Here is a 12,075-nt window from a genome sequence, read left to right as displayed (position 1 = left end):
ACTGTTGTTGGAGGCCCCCTGTCTCCCCCGGAGAGGGAGCAGCGCCCTCTGCTGCCTAGAAAGATGAAAAAGCTTACAGCACCTGGTATTCCCAGGCGGTCTCCCATCCAAGTACTAACCAGGCCCGACCCTGCTTAGCTTCCGAGATCGGACGAGATCGGGCGTGTTCAGAGTGGTATGGCCGTAAGCAATTGAGGCGGCGGCAGGGAGGCCTTTTATACACGGCTTAGCCTGTGCCTACTGCAGGGCCTTTTGAAAACCGGCCACCAAATGGGCCTATTTCTCTGCCCTCTGTTATCATTGACGCCCTCAGCCGTTGTGCTCACCGGGAGCAAGGCCGCAGTCTTTTCTCTCCCCTACATTTGCGCTGTTCAGCGACGGCAGGGACACAAATGCATGCTGTGATAAGTTTGCAGCCTCCCCGAGGGAAAGCCAGCTGTTGCTGGCACACGGGACGTGATGTCGTCCTTGTACTTCCTCTGCAAAAGTGACTGCACTTCCGCTGGCCAGCACTGTTGTTGGAGGCCCCCTGTCTCCCCCGGAGAGGGAGCAGCGCCCTCTGCTGCCTAGAAAGATGAAAAAGCTTACAGCACCTGGTATTCCCAGGCGGTCTCCCATCCAAGTACTAACCAGGCCCGACCCTGCTTAGCTTCCGAGATCGGACGAGATCGGGCGTGTTCAGAGTGGTATGGCCGTAAGCAATTGAGGCGGTGGCAGGGAGGCCTTTTATACACGGCTTAGCCTGTGCCTACTGCAGGGCCTTTTGAAAACCGGCCACCAAATGGGCCTATTTCTCTGCCCTCTGTTATCATTGACGCCCTCAGCCGTTGTGCTCACCGGGAGCAAGGCCGCAGTCTTTTCTCTCCCCTACATTTGCGCTGTTCAGCGACGGCAGGGACACAAATGCATGCTGTGATAAGTTTGCAGCCTCCCCGAGGGAAAGCCAGCTGTTGCTGGCACACGGGACGTGATGTCGTCCTTGTACTTCCTCTGCAAAAGTGACTGCACTGCCGCTGGCCAGCACTGTTGTTGGAGGCCCCCTGTCTCCCCCGGAGAGGGAGCAGCGCCCTCTGCTGCCTAGAAAGATGAAAAAGCTTACAGCACCTGGTATTCCCAGGCGGTCTCCCATCCAAGTACTAACCAGGCCCGACCCTGCTTAGCTTCCGAGATCGGGCGTGTTCAGAGTGGTATGGCCGTAAGCAATTGAGGCGGCGGCAGGGAGGCCTGTTATACACGGCTTAGCCTGTGCCTACTGCAGGGCCTTTTGAAAACCGGCCACCAAATGGGCCTATTTCTCTGCCCTCTGTTATCATTGACGCCCTCAGCCGTTGTGCTCACCGGGAGCAAGGCCGCAGTCTTTTCTCTCCCCTACATTTGCGCTGTTCAGCGACGGCAGGGACACAAATGCATGCTGTGATAAGTTTGCAGCCTCCCCGAGGGAAAGCCAGCTGTTGCTGGCACACGGGACGTGATGTCGTCCTTGTACTTCCTCTGCAAAAGTGACTGCACTGCCGCTGGCCAGCACTGTTGTTGGAGGCCCCCTGTCTCCCCCGGAGAGGGAGCAGCGCCCTCTGCTGCCTAGAAAGATGAAAAAGCTTACAGCACCTGGTATTCCCAGGCGGTCTCCCATCCAAGTACTAACCAGGCCCGACCCTGCTTAGCTTCCGAGATCGGACGAGATCGGGCGTGTTCAGAGTGGTATGGCCGTAAGCAATTGAGGCGGCGGCAGGGAGGCCTTTTATACACGGCTTAGCCTGTGCCTACTGCAGGGCCTTTTGAAAACCGGCCACCAAATGGGCCTATTTCTCTGCCCTCTGTTATCATTGACGCCCTCAGCCGTTGTGCTCACCGGGAGCAAGGCCGCAGTCTTTTCTCTCCCCTACATTTGCGCTGTTCAGCGACGGCAGGGACACAAATGCATGCTGTGATAAGTTTGCAGCCTCCCCGAGGGAAAGCCAGCTGTTGCTGGCACACGGGACGTGATGTCGTCCTTGTACTTCCTCTGCAAAAGTGACTGCACTGCCGCTGGCCAGCACTGTTGTTGGAGGCCCCCTGTCTCCCCCGGAGAGGGAGCAGCGCCCTCTGCTGCCTAGAAAGATGAAAAAGCTTACAGCACCTGGTATTCCCAGGCGGTCTCCCATCCAAGTACTAACCAGGCCCGACCCTGCTTAGCTTCCGAGATCGGACGAGATCGGGCGTGTTCAGAGTGGTATGGCCGTAAGCAATTGAGGCGGCGGCAGGGAGGCCTTTTATACACGGCTTAGCCTGTGCCTACTGCAGGGCCTTTTGAAAACCGGCCACCAAATGGGCCTATTTCTCTGCCCTCTGTTATCATTGACGCCCTCAGCCGTTGTGCTCACCGGGAGCAAGGCCGCAGTCTTTTCTCTCCCCTACATTTGCGCTGTTCAGCGACGGCAGGGACACAAATGCATGCTGTGATAAGTTTGCAGCCTCCCCGAGGGAAAGCCAGCTGTTGCTGGCACACGGGACGTGATGTCGTCCTTGTACTTCCTCTGCAAAAGTGACTGCACTGCCGCTGGCCAGCACTGTTGTTGGAGGCCCCCTGTCTCCCCCGGAGAGGGAGCAGCGCCCTCTGCTGCCTAGAAAGATGAAAAAGCTTACAGCACCTGGTATTCCCAGGCTGTCTCCCATCCAAGTACTAACCAGGCCCGACCCTGCTTAGCTTCCGAGATCGGACGAGATCGGGCGTGTTCAGAGTGGTATGGCCGTAAGCAATTGAGGCGGCGGCAGGGAGGCCTTTTATACACGGCTTAGCCTGTGCCTACTGCAGGGCCTTTTGAAAACCGGCCACCACATGGGCCTATTTCTCTGCCCTCTGTTATCATTGACGCCCTCAGCCGTTGTGCTCACCGGGAGCAAGGCCGCAGTCTTTTCTCTCCCCTACATTTGCGCTGTTCAGCGACGGCAGGGACACAAATGCATGCTGTGATAAGTTTGCAGCCTCCCCGAGGGAAAGCCAGCTGTTGCTGGCACACGGGACGTGATGTCGTCCTTGTACTTCCTCTGCAAAAGTGACTGCACTGCCGCTGGCCAGCACTGTTGTTGGAGGCCCCCTGTCTCCCCCGGAGAGGGAGCAGCGCCCTCTGCTGCCTAGAAAGATGAAAAAGCTTACAGCACCTGGTATTCCAGGGCGGTCTCCCACCCAAGTACTAACCAGGCCCGACCCTGCTTAGCTTCCGAGATCGGACGAGATCGGGCGTGTTCAGAGTGGTATGGCCGTAAGCAATTGAGGCGGCGGCAGGGAGGCCTTTTATACACGGCTTAGCCTGTGCCTACTGCAGGGCCTTTTGAAAACCGGCCACCAAATGGGCCTATTTCTCTGCCCTCTGTTATCATTGACGCCCTCAGCCGTTGTGCTCACCGGGAGCAAGGCCGCAGTCTTTTCTCTCCCCTACATTTGCGCTGTTCAGCGACGGCAGGGACACAAATGCATGCTGTGATAAGTTTGCAGCCTCCCCGAGGGAAAGCCAGCTGTTGCTGGCACACGGGACGTGATGTCGTCCTTGTACTTCCTCTGCAAAAGTGACTGCACTGCCGCTGGCCAGCACTGTTGTTGGAGGCCCCCTGTCTCCCCCGGAGAGGGAGCAGCGCCCTCTGCTGCCTAGAAAGATGAAAATGCTTACAGCACCTGGTATTCCCAGGCGGTCTCCCATCCAAGTACTAACCAGGCCCGACCCTGCTTAGCTTCCGAGATCGGACGAGATCGGGCGTGTTCAGAGTGGCATGGCCGTAAGCAATTGAGGCGGCGGCAGGGAGGCCTTTTATACACGGCTTAGCCTGTGCCTACTGCAGGGCCCTTTGAAAACCGGCCACCAAATGGGCCTATTTCTCTGCCCTCTATTATCATTGACGCCCTCAGCCGTTGTGCTCACCTGGAGCAAGGCCGCAGTCTTTTCTCTCCCATACATTTGCGCTGTTCAGCGACGGCAGGGACACAAATGCATGCTGTGATAAGTTTGCAGCCTCCCCGAGGGAAAGCCAGCTGTTGCTGGCACACGGGACGTGATGTCGTCCTTGTACTTCCTCTGCAAAAGTGACTGCACTGCCGCTGGCCAGCACTGTTGTTGGAGGCCCCCTGTCTCCCCCGGAGAGGGAGCAGCGCCCTCTGCTGCCTAGAAAGATGAAAAAGCTTACAGCACCTGGTATTCCCAGGCTGTCTCCCATCCAAGTACTAACCAGGCCCGACCCTGCTTAGCTTCCGAGATCGGACGAGATCGGGCGTGTTCAGAGTGGTATGGCCGTAAGCAATTGAGGCGGCGGCAGGGAGGCCTTTTATACACGGCTTAGCCTGTGCCTACTGCAGGGCCCTTTGAAAACCGGCCACCAAATGGGCCTATTTCTCTGCCCTCTATTATCATTGACGCCCTCAGCCGTTGTGCTCACCGGGAGCAAGGCCGCAGTCTTTTCTCTCCCCTACATTTGCGCTGTTCAGCGACGGCAGGGACACAAATGCATGCTGTGATAAGTTTGCAGCCTCCCCGAGGGAAAGCCAGCTGTTGCTGGCACACGGGACGTGATGTCGTCCTTGTACTTCCTCTGCAAAAGTGACTGCACTGCCGCTGGCCAGCACTGTTGTTGGAGGCCCCCTGTCTCCCCCGGAGAGGGAGCAGCGCCCTCTGCTGCCTAGAAAGATGAAAAAGCTTACAGCACCTGGTATTCCCAGGCGGTCTCCCATCCAAGTACTAACCAGGCCCGACCCTGCTTAGCTTCCGAGATCGGACGAGATCGGGCGTGTTCAGAGTGGTATGGCCGTAAGCAATTGAGGCGGCGGCAGGGAGGCCTTTTATACACGGCTTAGCCTGTGCCTACTGCAGGGCCCTTTGAAAACCGGCCACCAAATGGGCCTATTTCTCTGCCCTCTATTATCATTGACGCCCTCAGCCGTTGTGCTCACCGGGAGCAAGGCCGCAGTCTTTTCTCTCCCCTACATTTGCGCTGTTCAGCGACGGCAGGGACACAAATGCATGCTGTGATAAGTTTGCAGCCTCCCCGAGGGAAAGCCAGCTGTTGCTGGCACACGGGACGTGATGTCGTCCTTGTACTTCCTCTGCAAAAGTGACTGCACTGCCGCTGGCCAGCACTGTTGTTGGAGGCCCCCTGTCTCCCCCGGAGAGGGAGCAGCGCCCTCTGCTGCCTAGAAAGATGAAAAAGCTTACAGCACCTGGTATTCCCAGGCGGTCTCCCATCCAAGTACTAACCAGGCCCGACCCTGCTTAGCTTCCGAGATCGGACGAGATCGGGCGTGTTCAGAGTGGTATGGCCGTAAGCAATTGAGGCGGCGGCAGGGAGGCCTTTTATACACGGCTTAGCCTGTGCCTACTGCAGGGCCCTTTGAAAACCGGCCACCAAATGGGCCTATTTCTCTGCCCTCTATTATCATTGACGCCCTCAGCCGTTGTGCTCACCGGGAGCAAGGCCGCAGTCTTTTCTCTCCCCTACATTTGCGCTGTTCAGCGACGGCAGGGACACAAATGCATGCTGTGATAAGTTTGCAGCCTCCCCGAGGGAAAGCCAGCTGTTGCTGGCACACGGGACGTGATGTCGTCCTTGTACTTCCTCTGCAAAAGTGACTGCACTGCCGCTGGCCAGCACTGTTGTTGGAGGCCCCCTGTCTCCCCCGGAGAGGGAGCAGCGCCCTCTGCTGCCTAGAAAGATGAAAAAGCTTACAGCACCTGGTATTCCCAGGCGGTCTCCCATCCAAGTACTAACCAGGCCCGACCCTGCTTAGCTTCCGAGATCGGACGTGTTCAGAGTGGTATGGCCGTAAGCAATTGAGGCGGCGGCAGGGAGGCCTTTTATACACGGCTTAGCCTGTGCCTACTGCAGGGCCCTTTGAAAACCGGCCACCAAATGGGCCTATTTCTCTGCCCTCTATTATCATTGACGCCCTCAGCCGTTGTGCTCACCGGGAGCAAGGCCGCAGTCTTTTCTCTCCCCTACATTTGCGCTGTTCAGCGACGGCAGGGACACAAATGCATGCTGTGATAAGTTTGCAGCCTCCCCGAGGGAAAGCCAGCTGTTGCTGGCACACGGGACGTGATGTCGTCCTTGTACTTCCTCTGCAAAAGTGACTGCACTGCCGCTGGCCAGCACTGTTGTTGGAGGCCCCCTGTCTCCCCCGGAGAGGGAGCAGCGCCCTCTGCTGCCTAGAAAGATGAAAAAGCTTACAGCACCTGGTATTCCCAGGCGGTCTCCCATCCAAGTACTAACCAGGCCCGACCCTGCTTAGCTTCCGAGATCGGACGAGATCGGGCGTGTTCAGAGTGGTATGGCCGTAAGCAATTGAGGCGGCGGCAGGGAGGCCTTTTATACACGGCTTAGCCTGTGCCTACTGCAGGGCCCTTTGAAAACCGGCCACCAAATGGGCCTATTTCTCTGCCCTCTATTATCATTGACGCCCTCAGCCGTTGTGCTCACCGGGAGCAAGGCCGCAGTCTTTTCTCTCCCCTACATTTGCGCTGTTCAGCGACGGCAGGGACACAAATGCATGCTGTGATAAGTTTGCAGCCTCCCCGAGGGAAAGCCAGCTGTTGCTGGCACACGGGACGTGATGTCGTCCTTGTACTTCCTCTGCAAAAGTGACTGCACTGCCGCTGGCCAGCACTGTTGTTGGAGGCCCCCTGTCTCCCCCGGAGAGGGAGCAGCGCCCTCTGCTGCCTAGAAAGATGAAAAAGCTTACAGCACCTGGTATTCCCAGGCGGTCTCCCATCCAAGTACTAACCAGGCCCGACCCTGCTTAGCTTCCGAGATCGGACGAGATCGGGCGTGTTCAGAGTGGTATGGCCGTAAGCAATTGAGGCGGCGGCAGGGAGGCCTTTTATACACGGCTTAGCCTGTGCCTACTGCAGGGCCCTTTGAAAACCGGCCACCAAATGGGCCTATTTCTCTGCCCTCTATTATCATTGACGCCCTCAGCCGTTGTGCTCACCGGGAGCAAGGCCGCAGTCTTTTCTCTCCCCTACATTTGCGCTGTTCAGCGACGGCAGGGACACAAATGCATGCTGTGATAAGTTTGCAGCCTCCCCGAGAGAAAGCCAGCTGTTGCTGGCACACGGGACGTGATGTCGTCCTTGTACTTCCTCTGCAAAAGTGACTGCACTGCCGCTGGCCAGCACTGTTGTTGGAGGCCCCCGGTCTCCCCCGGAGAGGGAGCAGCGCCCTCTGCTGCCTAGAAAGATGAAAAAGCTTACAGCACCTGGTATTCCCAGGCGGTCTCCCATCCAAGTACTAACCAGGCCCGACCCTGCTTAGCTTCCGAGATCGGACGTGTTCAGAGTGGTATGGCCGTAAGCAATTGAGGCGGCGGCAGGGAGGCCTTTTATACACGGCTTAGCCTGTGCCGACTGCAGGGCCTTTTGAAAACCGGCCACCAAATGGGCCTATTTCTCTGCCCTCTATTATCATTGACGCCCTCAGCCGTTGTGCTCACCGGGAGCAAGGCCGCAGTCTTTTCTCTCCCCTACATTTGCGCTGTTCAGCGACGGCAGGGACACAAATGCATGCTGTGATAAGTTTGCAGCCTCCCCGAGGGAAAGCCAGCTGTTGCTGGCACACGGGACGTGATGTCGTCCTTGTACTTCCTCTGCAAAAGTGACTGCACTGCCGCTGGCCAGCACTGTTGTTCGAGGCCCCCTGTCTCCCCCGGAGAGGGAGCAGCGCCCTCTGCTGCCTGGAAAGATGAAAAAGCTTACAGCACCTGGTATTCCCAGGCGGTCTCCCATCCAAGTACTAACCAGGCCCGACCCTGCTTAGCTTCCGAGATCGGACGAGATTGGGCGTGTTCAGAGTGGTATGGCCGTAAGCAATTGCTGTGGCGGCAGGGAGGCCTTTTATACACGGCTTAGCCTGTGCCTACTGCAGGGCCTTTTGAAAACCGGCCACCAAATGGGCCTATTTCTCTGCCCTCTATTATCATTGACGCCCTCAGCCGTTGTGCTCACCGGGAGCAAGGCCGCAGTCTTTTCTCTCCCCTACATTTGCGCTGTTCAGCGACGGCAGGGACACAAATGCATGCTGTGATAAGTTTGCAGCCTACCCGAGGGAAAGCCAGCTGTTGCTGGCACACGGGACGTGATGTCGTCCTTGTACTTCCTCTGCAAAAGTGACTGCACTGCCGCTGGCCAGCACTGTTGTTCGAGGCCCCCTGTCTCCCCCGGAGAGGGAGCAGCGCCCTCTGCTGCCTAGAAAGATGAAAAAGCTTACAGCACCTGGTATTCCCAGGCGGTCTCCCATCCAAGTACTAACCAGGCCCGACCCTGCTTAGCTTCCGAGATCGGACGAGATCGGGCGTGTTCAGAGTGGTATGGCCGTAAGCAATTGAGGCGGCGGCGGCAGGGAGGCCTTTTATACACGGCTTAGCCTGTGCCTACTGCAGGGCCTTTTGAAAACCGGCCACCAAATGGGCCTATTTCTCTGCCCTCTATTATCATTGACGCCCTCAGCCGTTGTGCTCACCGGGAGCAAGGCCGCAGTCTTTTCTCTCCCCTACATTTGCGCTGTTCAGCGACGGCAGGGACACAAATGCATGCTGTGATAAGTTTGCAGCCTCCCCGAGGGAAAGCCAGCTGTTGCTGGCACACGGGACGTGATGTCGTCCTTGTACTTCCTCTGCAAAAGTGACTGCACTGCCGCTGGCCAGCACTGTTGTTGGAGGCCCCCTGTCTCCCCCGGAGAGGGAGCAGCGCCCTCTGCTGCCTAGAAAGATGAAAAAGCTTACAGCACCTGGTATTCCCAGGCGGTCTCCCATCCAAGTACTAACCAGGCCCGACCCTGCTTAGCTTCCGAGATCGGACGTGTTCAGAGTGGTATGGCCGTAAGCAATTGAGGCGGCGGCAGGGAGGCCTTTTATACACGGCTTAGCCTGTGCCTACTGCAGGGCCTTTTGAAAACCGGCCACCAAATGGGCCTATTTCTCTGCCCTCTATTATCATTGACGCCCTCAGCCGTTGTGCTCACCGGGAGCAAGGCCGCAGTCTTTTCTCTCCCCTACATTTGCGCTGTTCAGCGACGGCAGGGACACAAATGCATGCTGTGATAAGTTTGCAGCCTCCCCGAGGGAAAGCCAGCTGTTGCTGGCACACGGGACGTGATGTCGTCCTTGTACTTCCTCTGCAAAAGTGACTGCACTGCCGCTGGCCAGCACTGTTGTTGGAGGCCCCCTGTCTCCCCCGGAGAGGGAGCAGCGCCCTCTGCTGCCTAGAAAGATGAAAAAGCTTACAGCACCTGGTATTCCCAGGCGGTCTCCCATCCAAGTACTAACCAGGCCCGACCCTGCTTAGCTTCCGAGAATGGACGTGTTCAGAGTGGTATGGCCGTAAGCAATTGAGGCGGCGGCAGGGAGGCCTTTTATACACGGCTTAGCCTGTGCCTACTGCATGGCCTTTTGAAAACCGGCCACCAAATGGGCCTATTTCTCTGCCCTCTATTATCATTGACGCCCTCAGCCGTTGTGCTCACCGGGAGCAAGGCCGCAGTCTTTTCTCTCCCCTACATTTGCGCTGTTCAGCGACGGCAGGGACACAAATGCATGCTGTGATAAGTTTGCAGCCTCCCCGAGGGAAAGCCAGCTGTTGCTGGCACACGGGACGTGATGTCGTCCTTGTACTTCCTCTGCAAAAGTGACTGCACTGCCGCTGGCCAGCACTGTTGTTGGAGGCCCCCTGTCTCCCCCGGAGAGGGAGCAGCGCCCTCTGCTGCCTAGAAAGATGAAAAAGCTTACAGCACCTGGTATTCCCAGGCGGTCTCCCATCCAAGTACTAACCAGGCCCGACCCTGCTTAGCTTCCGAGATCGGACGAGATCGGGCGTGTTCAGAGTGGTATGGCTGTAAGCAATTGAGGCGGCGGCAGGGAGGCCTTTTATACACGGCTTAGCCTGTGCCTACTGCAGGGCCTTTTGAAAACCGGCCACCAAATGGGCCTATTTCTCTGCCCTCTATTATCATTGACGCCCTCAGCCGTTGTGCTCACCGGGAGCAAGGCCGCAGTCTTTTCTCTCCCCTACATTTGCGCTGTTCAGCGACGGCAGGGACACAAATGCATGCTGTGATAAGTTTGCAGCCTCCCCGAGGGAAAGCCAGCTGTTGCTGGCACACGGGACGTGATGTCGTCCTTGTACTTCCTCTGCAAAAGTGACTGCACTGCCGCTGGCCAGCACTGTTGTTGGAGGCCCCCTGTCTCCCCCGGAGAGGGAGCAGCGCCCTCTGCTGCCTAGAAAGATGAAAAAGCTTACAGCACCTGGTATTCCCAGGCGGTCTCCCATCCAAGTACTAACCAGGCCTGACCCTGCTTAGCTTCCGAGATCAGACGAGATCGGGCGTGTTCAGAGTGGTATGGCCGTAAGCAATTGAGGCGGCGGCAGGGAGGCCTTTTATACACGGCTTAGCCTGTGCCTACTGCAGGGCCCTTTGAAAACCGGCCACCAAATGGGCCTATTTCTCTGCCCTCTATTATCATTGACGCCCTCAGCCGTTGTGCTCACCGGGAGCAAGGCCGCAGTCTTTTCTCTCCCCTACATTTGCGCTGTTCAGCGACGGCAGGGACACAAATGCATGCTGTGATAAGTTTGCAGCCTCCCCGAGGGAAAGCCAGCTGTTGCTGGCACACGGGACGTGATGTCGTCCTTGTACTTCCTCTGCAAAAGTGACTGCACTGCCGCTGGCCAGCACTGTTGTTGGAGGCCCCCTGTCTCCCCCGGAGAGGGAGCAGCGCCCTCTGCTGCCTAGAAAGATGAAAAAGCTTACAGCATCTGGTATTCCCAGGCGGTCTCCCATCCAAGTACTAACCAGGCCCGACCCTGCTTAGCTTCCGAGATCGGACGAGATCGGGCGTGTTCAGAGTGGTATGGCCGTAAGCAATTGAGGCGGCGGCAGGGAGGCCTTTTATACACGGCTTAGCCTGTGCCTACTGCAGGGCCTTTTGAAAACCGGCCACCAAATGGGCCTATTTCTCTGCCCTCTATTATCATTGACGCCCTCAGCCGTTGTGCTCACCGGGAGCAAGGCCGCAGTCTTTTCTCTCCCCTACATTTGCGCTGTTCAGCGACGGCAGGGACACAAATGCATGCTGTGATAAGTTTGCAGCCTCCCCGAGGGAAAGCCAGCTGTTGCTGGCACACGGGACGTGATGTCGTCCTTGTACTTCCTCTGCAAAAGTGACTGCACTGCCGCTGGCCAGCACTGTTGTTGGAGGCCCCCTGTCTCCCCCGGAGAGGGAGCAGCGCCCTCTGCTGCCTAGAAAGATGAAAAAGCTTACAGCACCTGGTATTCCCAGGCGGTCTCCCATCCAAGTACTAACCAGGCCCGACCCTGCTTAGCTTCCGAGATCGGACGTGTTCAGAGTGGTATGGCCGTAAGCAATTGAGGCGGCGGCAGGGAGGCCTTTTATACACGGCTTAGCCTGTGCCTACTGCAGGGCCTTTTGAAAACCGGCCACCAAATGGGCCTATTTCTCTGCCCTCTATTATCATTGACGCCCTCAGCCGTTGTGCTCACCGGGAGCAAGGCCGCAGTCTTTTCTCTCCCCTACATTTGCGCTGTTCAGCGACGGCAGGGACACAAATGCATGCTGTGATAAGTTTGCAGCCTCCCCGAGGGAAAGCCAGCTGTTGCTGGCACACGGGACGTGATGTCGTCCTTGTACTTCCTCTGCAAAAGTGACTGCACTGCCGCTGGCCAGCACTGTTGTTGGAGGCCCCCTGTCTCCCCCGGAGAGGGAGCAGCGCCCTCTGCTGCCTAGAAAGATGAAAAAGCTTACAGCACCTGGTATTCCCAGGCGGTCTCCCATCCAAGTACTAACCAGGCCCGACCCTGCTTAGCTTCCGAGATCGGGCGTGTTCAGAGTGGTATGGCCGTAAGCAATTGAGGCGGCGGCAGGGAGGCCTTTTATACACGGCTTAGCCTGTGCCTACTGCAGGGCCTTTTGAAAACCGGCCACCAAATGGGCCTATTTCTCTGCCCTCTATTATCATTGACGCCCTCAGCCGTTGTGCTCACCGGGAGCAAGGCCGCAGTCTTTTCTCTCCCCTACATTTGCGCTGTTCAGCGACGGCAGGGACA

At 57.3% G+C, this 12,075-nt stretch overlaps 17 non-coding genes and 7 pseudogenes across 17 annotated transcripts; all 24 read right to left on the bottom strand.

Moving 5' to 3' along the window:
* Window positions 1-70: 70 nt before the first annotated feature.
* LOC144541474 (5S ribosomal RNA) lies at window positions 71-189 on the bottom strand. The gene has a single exon (XR_013506590.1). It is a non-coding gene; the product is annotated as a 5S ribosomal RNA (ribosomal RNA).
* A 392-nt stretch (window positions 190-581) lies between these two features.
* LOC144541473 (5S ribosomal RNA) lies at window positions 582-700 on the bottom strand. Its single transcript, XR_013506589.1, has one exon. It is a non-coding gene; the product is annotated as a 5S ribosomal RNA (ribosomal RNA).
* Window positions 701-1,092: 392 nt separating this feature from the next.
* Window positions 1,093-1,201, bottom strand: LOC144541283 (5S ribosomal RNA; annotated as a pseudogene).
* Window positions 1,202-1,593: 392 nt separating this feature from the next.
* On the bottom strand, window positions 1,594-1,712 carry LOC144541472 (5S ribosomal RNA). Its single transcript, XR_013506588.1, has one exon. It is a non-coding gene; the product is annotated as a 5S ribosomal RNA (ribosomal RNA).
* A 392-nt stretch (window positions 1,713-2,104) lies between these two features.
* Window positions 2,105-2,223, bottom strand: LOC144541471 (5S ribosomal RNA). The gene has a single exon (XR_013506587.1). It is a non-coding gene; the product is annotated as a 5S ribosomal RNA (ribosomal RNA).
* Window positions 2,224-2,615: 392 nt separating this feature from the next.
* LOC144541207 (5S ribosomal RNA) lies at window positions 2,616-2,734 on the bottom strand. The gene has a single exon (XR_013506421.1). It is a non-coding gene; the product is annotated as a 5S ribosomal RNA (ribosomal RNA).
* A 392-nt stretch (window positions 2,735-3,126) lies between these two features.
* LOC144541154 (5S ribosomal RNA) lies at window positions 3,127-3,245 on the bottom strand. The gene has a single exon (XR_013506369.1). It is a non-coding gene; the product is annotated as a 5S ribosomal RNA (ribosomal RNA).
* Window positions 3,246-3,637: 392 nt separating this feature from the next.
* Window positions 3,638-3,756, bottom strand: LOC144541015 (5S ribosomal RNA). The gene has a single exon (XR_013506230.1). It is a non-coding gene; the product is annotated as a 5S ribosomal RNA (ribosomal RNA).
* A 392-nt stretch (window positions 3,757-4,148) lies between these two features.
* Window positions 4,149-4,267, bottom strand: LOC144541206 (5S ribosomal RNA). Its single transcript, XR_013506420.1, has one exon. It is a non-coding gene; the product is annotated as a 5S ribosomal RNA (ribosomal RNA).
* Window positions 4,268-4,659: 392 nt separating this feature from the next.
* LOC144541470 (5S ribosomal RNA) lies at window positions 4,660-4,778 on the bottom strand. Its single transcript, XR_013506586.1, has one exon. It is a non-coding gene; the product is annotated as a 5S ribosomal RNA (ribosomal RNA).
* Window positions 4,779-5,170: 392 nt separating this feature from the next.
* On the bottom strand, window positions 5,171-5,289 carry LOC144541469 (5S ribosomal RNA). The gene has a single exon (XR_013506585.1). It is a non-coding gene; the product is annotated as a 5S ribosomal RNA (ribosomal RNA).
* Window positions 5,290-5,681: 392 nt separating this feature from the next.
* On the bottom strand, window positions 5,682-5,790 carry LOC144541329 (5S ribosomal RNA; annotated as a pseudogene).
* Window positions 5,791-6,182: 392 nt separating this feature from the next.
* Window positions 6,183-6,301, bottom strand: LOC144541468 (5S ribosomal RNA). Its single transcript, XR_013506584.1, has one exon. It is a non-coding gene; the product is annotated as a 5S ribosomal RNA (ribosomal RNA).
* A 392-nt stretch (window positions 6,302-6,693) lies between these two features.
* Window positions 6,694-6,812, bottom strand: LOC144541467 (5S ribosomal RNA). The gene has a single exon (XR_013506583.1). It is a non-coding gene; the product is annotated as a 5S ribosomal RNA (ribosomal RNA).
* Window positions 6,813-7,204: 392 nt separating this feature from the next.
* Window positions 7,205-7,313, bottom strand: LOC144541328 (5S ribosomal RNA; annotated as a pseudogene).
* Window positions 7,314-7,705: 392 nt separating this feature from the next.
* LOC144541176 (5S ribosomal RNA) lies at window positions 7,706-7,824 on the bottom strand. Its single transcript, XR_013506391.1, has one exon. It is a non-coding gene; the product is annotated as a 5S ribosomal RNA (ribosomal RNA).
* Window positions 7,825-8,216: 392 nt separating this feature from the next.
* On the bottom strand, window positions 8,217-8,335 carry LOC144541466 (5S ribosomal RNA). Its single transcript, XR_013506582.1, has one exon. It is a non-coding gene; the product is annotated as a 5S ribosomal RNA (ribosomal RNA).
* A 395-nt stretch (window positions 8,336-8,730) lies between these two features.
* On the bottom strand, window positions 8,731-8,839 carry LOC144541327 (5S ribosomal RNA; annotated as a pseudogene).
* Window positions 8,840-9,231: 392 nt separating this feature from the next.
* Window positions 9,232-9,340, bottom strand: LOC144541362 (5S ribosomal RNA; annotated as a pseudogene).
* Window positions 9,341-9,732: 392 nt separating this feature from the next.
* On the bottom strand, window positions 9,733-9,851 carry LOC144540834 (5S ribosomal RNA). The gene has a single exon (XR_013506052.1). It is a non-coding gene; the product is annotated as a 5S ribosomal RNA (ribosomal RNA).
* A 392-nt stretch (window positions 9,852-10,243) lies between these two features.
* LOC144541171 (5S ribosomal RNA) lies at window positions 10,244-10,362 on the bottom strand. The gene has a single exon (XR_013506386.1). It is a non-coding gene; the product is annotated as a 5S ribosomal RNA (ribosomal RNA).
* A 392-nt stretch (window positions 10,363-10,754) lies between these two features.
* Window positions 10,755-10,873, bottom strand: LOC144541155 (5S ribosomal RNA). Its single transcript, XR_013506370.1, has one exon. It is a non-coding gene; the product is annotated as a 5S ribosomal RNA (ribosomal RNA).
* Window positions 10,874-11,265: 392 nt separating this feature from the next.
* Window positions 11,266-11,374, bottom strand: LOC144541326 (5S ribosomal RNA; annotated as a pseudogene).
* Window positions 11,375-11,766: 392 nt separating this feature from the next.
* On the bottom strand, window positions 11,767-11,875 carry LOC144541282 (5S ribosomal RNA; annotated as a pseudogene).
* Window positions 11,876-12,075: the final 200 nt, after the last annotated feature.

The sequence above is a fragment of the Centroberyx gerrardi genome, chromosome 10 (assembly GCF_048128805.1).
Source record: "Centroberyx gerrardi isolate f3 chromosome 10, fCenGer3.hap1.cur.20231027, whole genome shotgun sequence".
In the NCBI taxonomy this organism is placed as follows: domain Eukaryota; kingdom Metazoa; phylum Chordata; class Actinopteri; order Beryciformes; family Berycidae; genus Centroberyx; species Centroberyx gerrardi.
This window is presented reverse-complemented; position numbering and strand designations above follow the sequence as displayed.